The sequence below is a fragment of the Mauremys mutica genome, unplaced genomic scaffold (genome assembly GCF_020497125.1).
Source record: "Mauremys mutica isolate MM-2020 ecotype Southern unplaced genomic scaffold, ASM2049712v1 Super-Scaffold_100054, whole genome shotgun sequence".
Classification (NCBI taxonomy): Eukaryota; Metazoa; Chordata; order Testudines; family Geoemydidae; genus Mauremys; species Mauremys mutica.
Genome location: NW_025423258.1, coordinates 2,809,307 through 2,815,830, shown reverse-complemented (window position 1 = coordinate 2,815,830; position 6,524 = coordinate 2,809,307). Strand labels below are relative to the sequence as shown.

The 6,524-nt window shown below is 45.9% G+C and overlaps 1 long non-coding RNA gene across 1 annotated transcript; it reads right to left on the bottom strand.

Moving 5' to 3' along the window:
- Nucleotides 1-1,749: 1,749 nt before the first annotated feature.
- On the bottom strand, nucleotides 1,750-6,239 carry LOC123358433. The gene is made up of 3 exons (XR_006575727.1): nucleotides 6,215-6,239; nucleotides 2,174-2,290; nucleotides 1,750-1,810 (listed from the first exon to the last, which is right to left on the bottom strand). It is a non-coding gene; the product is annotated as an uncharacterized LOC123358433 (long non-coding RNA).
- Nucleotides 6,240-6,524: the final 285 nt, after the last annotated feature.

The window sequence follows — 6,524 nt, the reverse complement described above, 5'->3', positions numbered from 1 at the left end:
TTGTATTTGCCAAACAATAGGCAACATGCAGCTAATGGGGAAGGAGATCTCTTCAGGAGCCACTTCCTGCAGGGCCTGGGCCACAACGGCGTTGGGAGCCCAATGCATGGGCACTGTGTTTAGTTACAAGTTATTTACGAGGGAATCCTCTTCCCAGACCTTTAGAAAAAATACTGACCTATTTTTCCCCAACAGGGGGCTTGGGATGGTGATGGGGAATAAGGGAATCCCTCTGATTTACCCCATCTTCTTCTGTTGTTCCAGAGGGTGAAATGACATTTTCCCCTATCCCTGCCCTGTTCCTGCTCTTTGTTATAGTTCAATATATTTTAAGTGAGAAAAATGGTAGTAAAAATATCTGCTCTGCAGCACAACCTGAACCAACATCAGAGCAACTGGGAGTGAAACAACTTCTTCCCCAAGAGTGAACTCGATGACTAAGAATTGCTGTGAAATGGGGGAACAGTATAACCGTGCTGCTCAGGGTTTGTTAAGACTAGGGAAAGTGATGGAGTTTAGGTCAGGTCAAGGGGAAAGCTAATGGCAACCCCTGCACCTGGGCTGCATCTGCTCTACAACTATAATTGTCTTGTTACACCAAGATCACTAACTTGAGCAGCCAACGCCATGTGCAGCCCTAGTGGATGTCAGGCACAGGTAGCTTTAGCCTCAGTGTAGCTTGTTGGAATCAAACCTCTCCCCCACCTGGAGCTGACGAACATTCCTGGCTGGAGGGGGACACACTCCTTCGACTCAAAAGGAAAGGAGTTGATAGAAAAGATCACAGGACTGACCCCAAAGAAGGGTGAGCTGCAAAAGGCAGAAGCAGGCAACTGATCTGGTGGAGCTGAGACACCACGGTGAAGATGGTGCAAAGATCACTATGTGGGAATTAGCAAATGTGATTAAAAAGAAAAAAGCTTTCTCCAGCCCTAGTCAAGGGATTTATTACAGTTCTCTCTCATGTGGACTCTCTGATGTCTGATAAGGGCAGAGCGTTGATTGAAGCTTTTCCCGCACTCAGAGCATGTGTAGGGCGTCTCCCCTGTGTGGATTCTCCGATGTCTGATAAGGGTTGAGCTCTGTCTGAAGCTTTTCCCGCACTCATGGCATGTGTAGGGCGTCTCTCCTGTGTGGATTCTCCGATGTCTGATAAGGCGTGAGCTCCGACTGAAGCTTTTCCCACACTCAGAGCACGTGTAGGGCTTCTCCCCTGTGTGGATTCTCCTGTGTGCGCTCAGGGCAAAGCTCTGCTTGAAGCTTTTCCCACACTCAGAGCACGTGTAAGGCGTCTCCCCAGTGTGGATTCTCTCATGTCTGATAAGGTGAGACCTCCGCCCAAAGCTATTCCCGCACTCAGAGCACGTGTAGGGCTTCTCCCCTGTGTGGATTCTCTGATGTGTGATAAGGGCAGAGCTCTGACTAAAGCTTTTCCCGCACTCAGAGCACGTGTAGGGCGTCTCCCCTGTGTGGATTCTCTCATGTCTGATAAGGTGAGAGCTCCCATTGAAGCTTTTCCCGCACTCATGGCACATGTAGCGTCTCTCTTCCAAGTTGATTCTGTTGCGTGGAATAAGGTCTGAGTGGCTACTGTAGTTTTCCTCTGGCCTCTGCTGAGTCTCACAGGCTTTTGTGTTTTCTGGGAGTGCACAACTCCTGGAAACATTCCCTTTGGATCTTCCTGATAACATCCAATGTGGATCTACTTGCACAGTGTCTTCCTGCTGGGGTTTCTCCTCCTCCTTCTCACTCACCATCCCCTCGCCGGATGGGAGACAGAGAGAATCCAGACATAGGTCACTCCCTGTGCCTGAGAAAAAGGGAATGTCAGAGAGAGGAGTGGAAAAAGGGATGAACAAACCAAAATATATGTGGGAGAGATCAAACCTATCAGGAGATCATTTTCCCCAAACCCTTCCACAGAAAAGAGAGGAAGGCATCAGTTCTGGATCCTCATTGCACCATAACTCTCAGGGGAAAGTGAGATCGGGGAGGGACCTGCTGCCAGTTGTCAGTCAGGGTAGGAGGGAAGCCATGAGTGACATCTGCCATAATGATTCCACATCTGCAGGGAACAATCCTGAACTTGGAGAGCTCACAAGGTCTTTGTAGGGCATCCCAAATGTTTCCTGCATTCCTAAGCAGTTGTTGAGTTGTTTAACTGATTCCTCACCTGCGAAGGCAGCTCTTGGGAGCACTTCTTTCTCAGAGCCCTGGAGGTCCGGGACCCACGGTTCTTCCCCTCGTTCCAGCTGCGAGATCACATCAGGTTTGGAAATTGGATACCCTACTGCAGGGAAAGAAAACAAGGGAGGTCAGTGGAATTGGTGGGATACTTGTCACAAAGAATAGTCCATAGTTTTAACCCCCATCTCATTTTTAGGCAGTAACATCTGTAGCCCTCAGGATTCATCTGCTTGCCTGCATCAATATCTCTTTTCTTATAAGTACAGTATTGTGATAGGTTTATTAATTCCTATTACAAATATGTTTGGCTGTAATGCAAGAAACCTACAGGCCAAAAACCTGCATTTTAAGCTAAAGCAAAGTTAGCATAGCTACATCCTGTGCCCTTTTACCCAGAAAAGGAACTGTTTTTCCTATACCCAAATAAAGTGCCTACGCTTAGGTCTAAGACCCTTTACCTAGACCAACAGACAATGAAGAATAGCAAAGGGGATTTTTCAAATTTGTACTCACAGACTTAACAAGTACCCCACAAGTGCGCAGATACCTGCCATCCACACGCACACACATAGTAGCCTATGGAGTAAGCATACCCTAACATTTCTATGGGGGAAGACTGAAATTTGGGCATAAGAGGAAGGATTTCCAGCATTTATTTCTATAAAAAGAGGTAACCTACCTCACTATGGTATCCCCGCCCCCACCTTGACCTCCTCCTTCTTCACTACACTTCACCATCTTCACTGGTGAGGCCTCATTTGGAGTACTGTGTCCAGTTTTGGGCCCCACACTACAAGAAGGATGTGGATAAATTGGAGAGAGTCCAGCGGAGGGCAACAAAAATGATTAGGGGGTTGAAGCACATGACTTATGAGGAGAGGCTGAGGGAACTGGGATTGTTTAGTCTGCAGAAGAGAAGAATGAGGGGGGATTTGATAGCTACTTTAAACTACCTGAAAGGGGGTTCCAAGGAGGATGGATCTAGACTGTTCTCAGTGGTTGAAGATGACAGAACAAGGAGTAATGGTCTCAAGTTGCAGAGGGGGCGGTTTAGGTTGGACATTAGGATAAACTTTTTCACTAGTAGGGTGGTGAAGAACTGGAATGGGTTACCTAGGGAGGTAGTGGAATCTCCTTCCTTAGAGGTTTTTAAGGTCAGGCTTGACAAAGCCCTGGCTGGGATGATTTAGTTGGGTTTGGTCCTGCTTTGAGCAGGGGGTTGGACTAGATGACCTCCTGAGGTCCCTTCCAACCCTGAGATTCTATGATTCTATGAACTACGTATTCATGCTATCCATCTACAACAGCTATTAACCAGTAATAGACTGCACTTATTTTCTTTTCAAACTTTAAGTTCAAAAGGGACTCGGCTAAGCTTGGTCTCTCTAAATGTTATTTTAGTTTGTGTATCAGATTATTTAGTTGAGCTAAAAAATAAATTCTAAAGTAGCTTTGACAGCTCTTTGCATTAGTTTCCTCTGCAAGGGGTGTGAAACCGGAACCGCCAGAGGTGAGGCCAACACCAATTTATCAAAACGGGGTGAATATTAACCAAAGTTTGCAGCACATAATATTGTATCATCATATGTATCTCTTGTAAAACAGGTAGAATTACAGAGTTACAATTGTATTACTGTTATTCAATTTACTCACTATTTCATTGAGTTTAATAAAAAGTCGTTATGACTATATCTGTCTCCGTGTGAGCTTCCTGTCATACCCCGAAAGGTCCCTTTATCAATTCTGTGGAACCCGATTCGAAACACGAACTTTTATCTTCTGATCAAACAAATTGGCGAGCCTAAACCCATATTAATTAATATAAATGATTAAGTATTATTAATTAATTAATATAACTACAAAACAAATTCAAGTTGATTAATCAAATCAACATTACTCACACACCCCAAATAAGACTACGCATCCCAAGGCCATCTTCCTTGGCTCAAAGTGGCCGGAGAGTTACTATTATAACAAATCATATTCACTACCTTAGTGCCTAACGACCAACTAACAGTGGGTCCCCATTGTGCTAGGCAAAGTGCAAACAGAGAACTGTAGATGGCCCATGCTCTGAAGAATTTACCATCTAAATCAGGGGTAGGCAACCTGCGGCAGCGAGCTGATTTTCAGTGGCACTCACACTGCCTGGGTCCTGGCCCCTGGTCCAAGGGGGGGGCTCTGCATTTTAATTTAATTTTAAATTAAGCTTCTTAAACATTTTAAAAACCTTATTTACTTTACTTACAACAATAGTTTAGTTCTATATTATAGACTTATAGAAAGAGACAGTCTAAAAACATTAAAATGTGTTACTGGCACACGGAACCTTAAATTAGAGTGAATAAATGAAGACTCAGCACAACACTGCTGAAAGGTTGCCGACCCCTGATCTAAATAGACAAGACAGACACAGAATGGGGGAAGGGCTAGAACCCACTGTTAGAATAGAGATATTCAGGCCTGCCTGTAAAGCCTAGACTTTAAGAACGTAGGGGTATTTTTATCACTTTGTCTAGCTAAGAATCAAAATCACAGTCTGCCTGTGAATGGGCCTTCTCTCACTAGGATAGTCTGAGGCCTTGTTCTTAGGCTAAGGCCTTTGGCTCAGCACCAGGGGCAGCCATAAGCTGTGAAGCGAAGGGTCACATCCTGACATCCCAAACCAGTCACACTGAAATAAGGTGCTATGGGGCTGTTAGGAAGACAATCCTGTCCCGATAGCGCCCATCAGCACCAGATAAAGAAACAGATCTTAAGGTGGTTAAAGAAAACTTAGTCTGACAGCAGCCTGTCTGGCAATAAATCCCTTCTCAATGGTTGTGGTTGTGAAACCCTCATTTCTGTATTGTTCTATCTTTATGGCCACCACTTTTACCTTGTTAATCAGTCTGGTTCTCTAATTGTTTCTGTCTGCTGCATAATTAATTTTTCTAGGTGTAAGTTCATTAGGGCAGTGGAATATGCTTGCTTGGAAATAACCCCAATAAACATCGCATTATCTGTGCTTCAGACTTCTGGTCTTTCGCTGCTTGCTGTCTGCGTGACAAGAACCAGGGAAGTGGGAGGTGAAGGGAAAACCCTCTAACAAATGGACATGACCTGATAACCAAGAGGTGAGCCTTTAAGGAAGGTTTTAATACACTTTGGAACGGATCAGGGATTCCCATGAGGACTGAGAGGGAGCGATGGTAAACACACATTTAGATCCTTTTCTTGTTTTATATCTTTTCCCCATAAGGTTGAACCTCTGGCACACTGTCATGGATCCATAGGATCTGTGCAATGCCCTGGCTTTTAAACAGTCCTTGGGAGGTGCCTCTTGAGTGCACTAGACCCCCAAGGGCTCCCACTCTTCCACAAGGACAGGCCACTTAGCTTCAACACCTGAGGCTGAGCCACTTCCTCGGTGCCCTTCCTGCACACTCCTCTCCACTTCTTCCCATTACTCTCAGCCAGCACCACCTGCCGGCACCTTGGGAGAGTCTTGTGTTCCCTCCTCGTCTCTCACTACCTCATCCCTCCCTGCTGCTTCTTAGCTCTAATCCTGCACACACCCTCCCCATGTCCTGACACCCCAGAATTATCTACTCCCCCCTTCTCCTCCCCTCCCACAGCTCTGTTCTCCCTTCACCCGTGGGGTCCTGAATGGCAACATTATACGCTCTCCTATCGAAAGAGGAGCTCATCTGACTGTCACACAAGCCATGCATGAGTCATACACCTATTTACTCAATTTAGAATTCTACAGGAGGTATATTTTCCTCTTAAAATGAGGGAAAGGCATGAAAGCTACAGTTATTCATGTAGCCAATAAGGACACATTAAATGCAATTTTAAAATGACTGACGGCACCAAAAAGGCACATGTCCAAAAATGATTCTAGTGGGTGGGAGATAAGGCAAATAAAGGGGGGGCAAGGAAACTTGTCAAAACTTGTATGATGAATAAAGGTATAAAGTTATTACTGCTCAGGTTCTTCAGAGACCCCACAGCTTCTAATAACCCAGGGGACAGGACTCCTTACCCAGCGAGGTCACCGTCTCATAGTTCTCCTGCATGACACCCCTGTAGAGGGCTCTCTGAGCGGGGTCCAGCAGAGCCCCCTCACCCCTGGTGAAATACACAGCCACCTCCTCGAAGGTCACCAGCCCCTGAAAGAGCAAGAGTCCAACACTCAGTACCTGCTGCCCCACTCACAACCCCACTATTCACGGAACAGCAGCACCAGGTAAATGGAAGCCCCGGGAGGCACATGTTAACAGAGTCCCACCCCACCTTGCCTAGAACAGCCAGGCGGCATCAGAGGGTGGAAAGAGAGAACCTTTGTGTCTCCC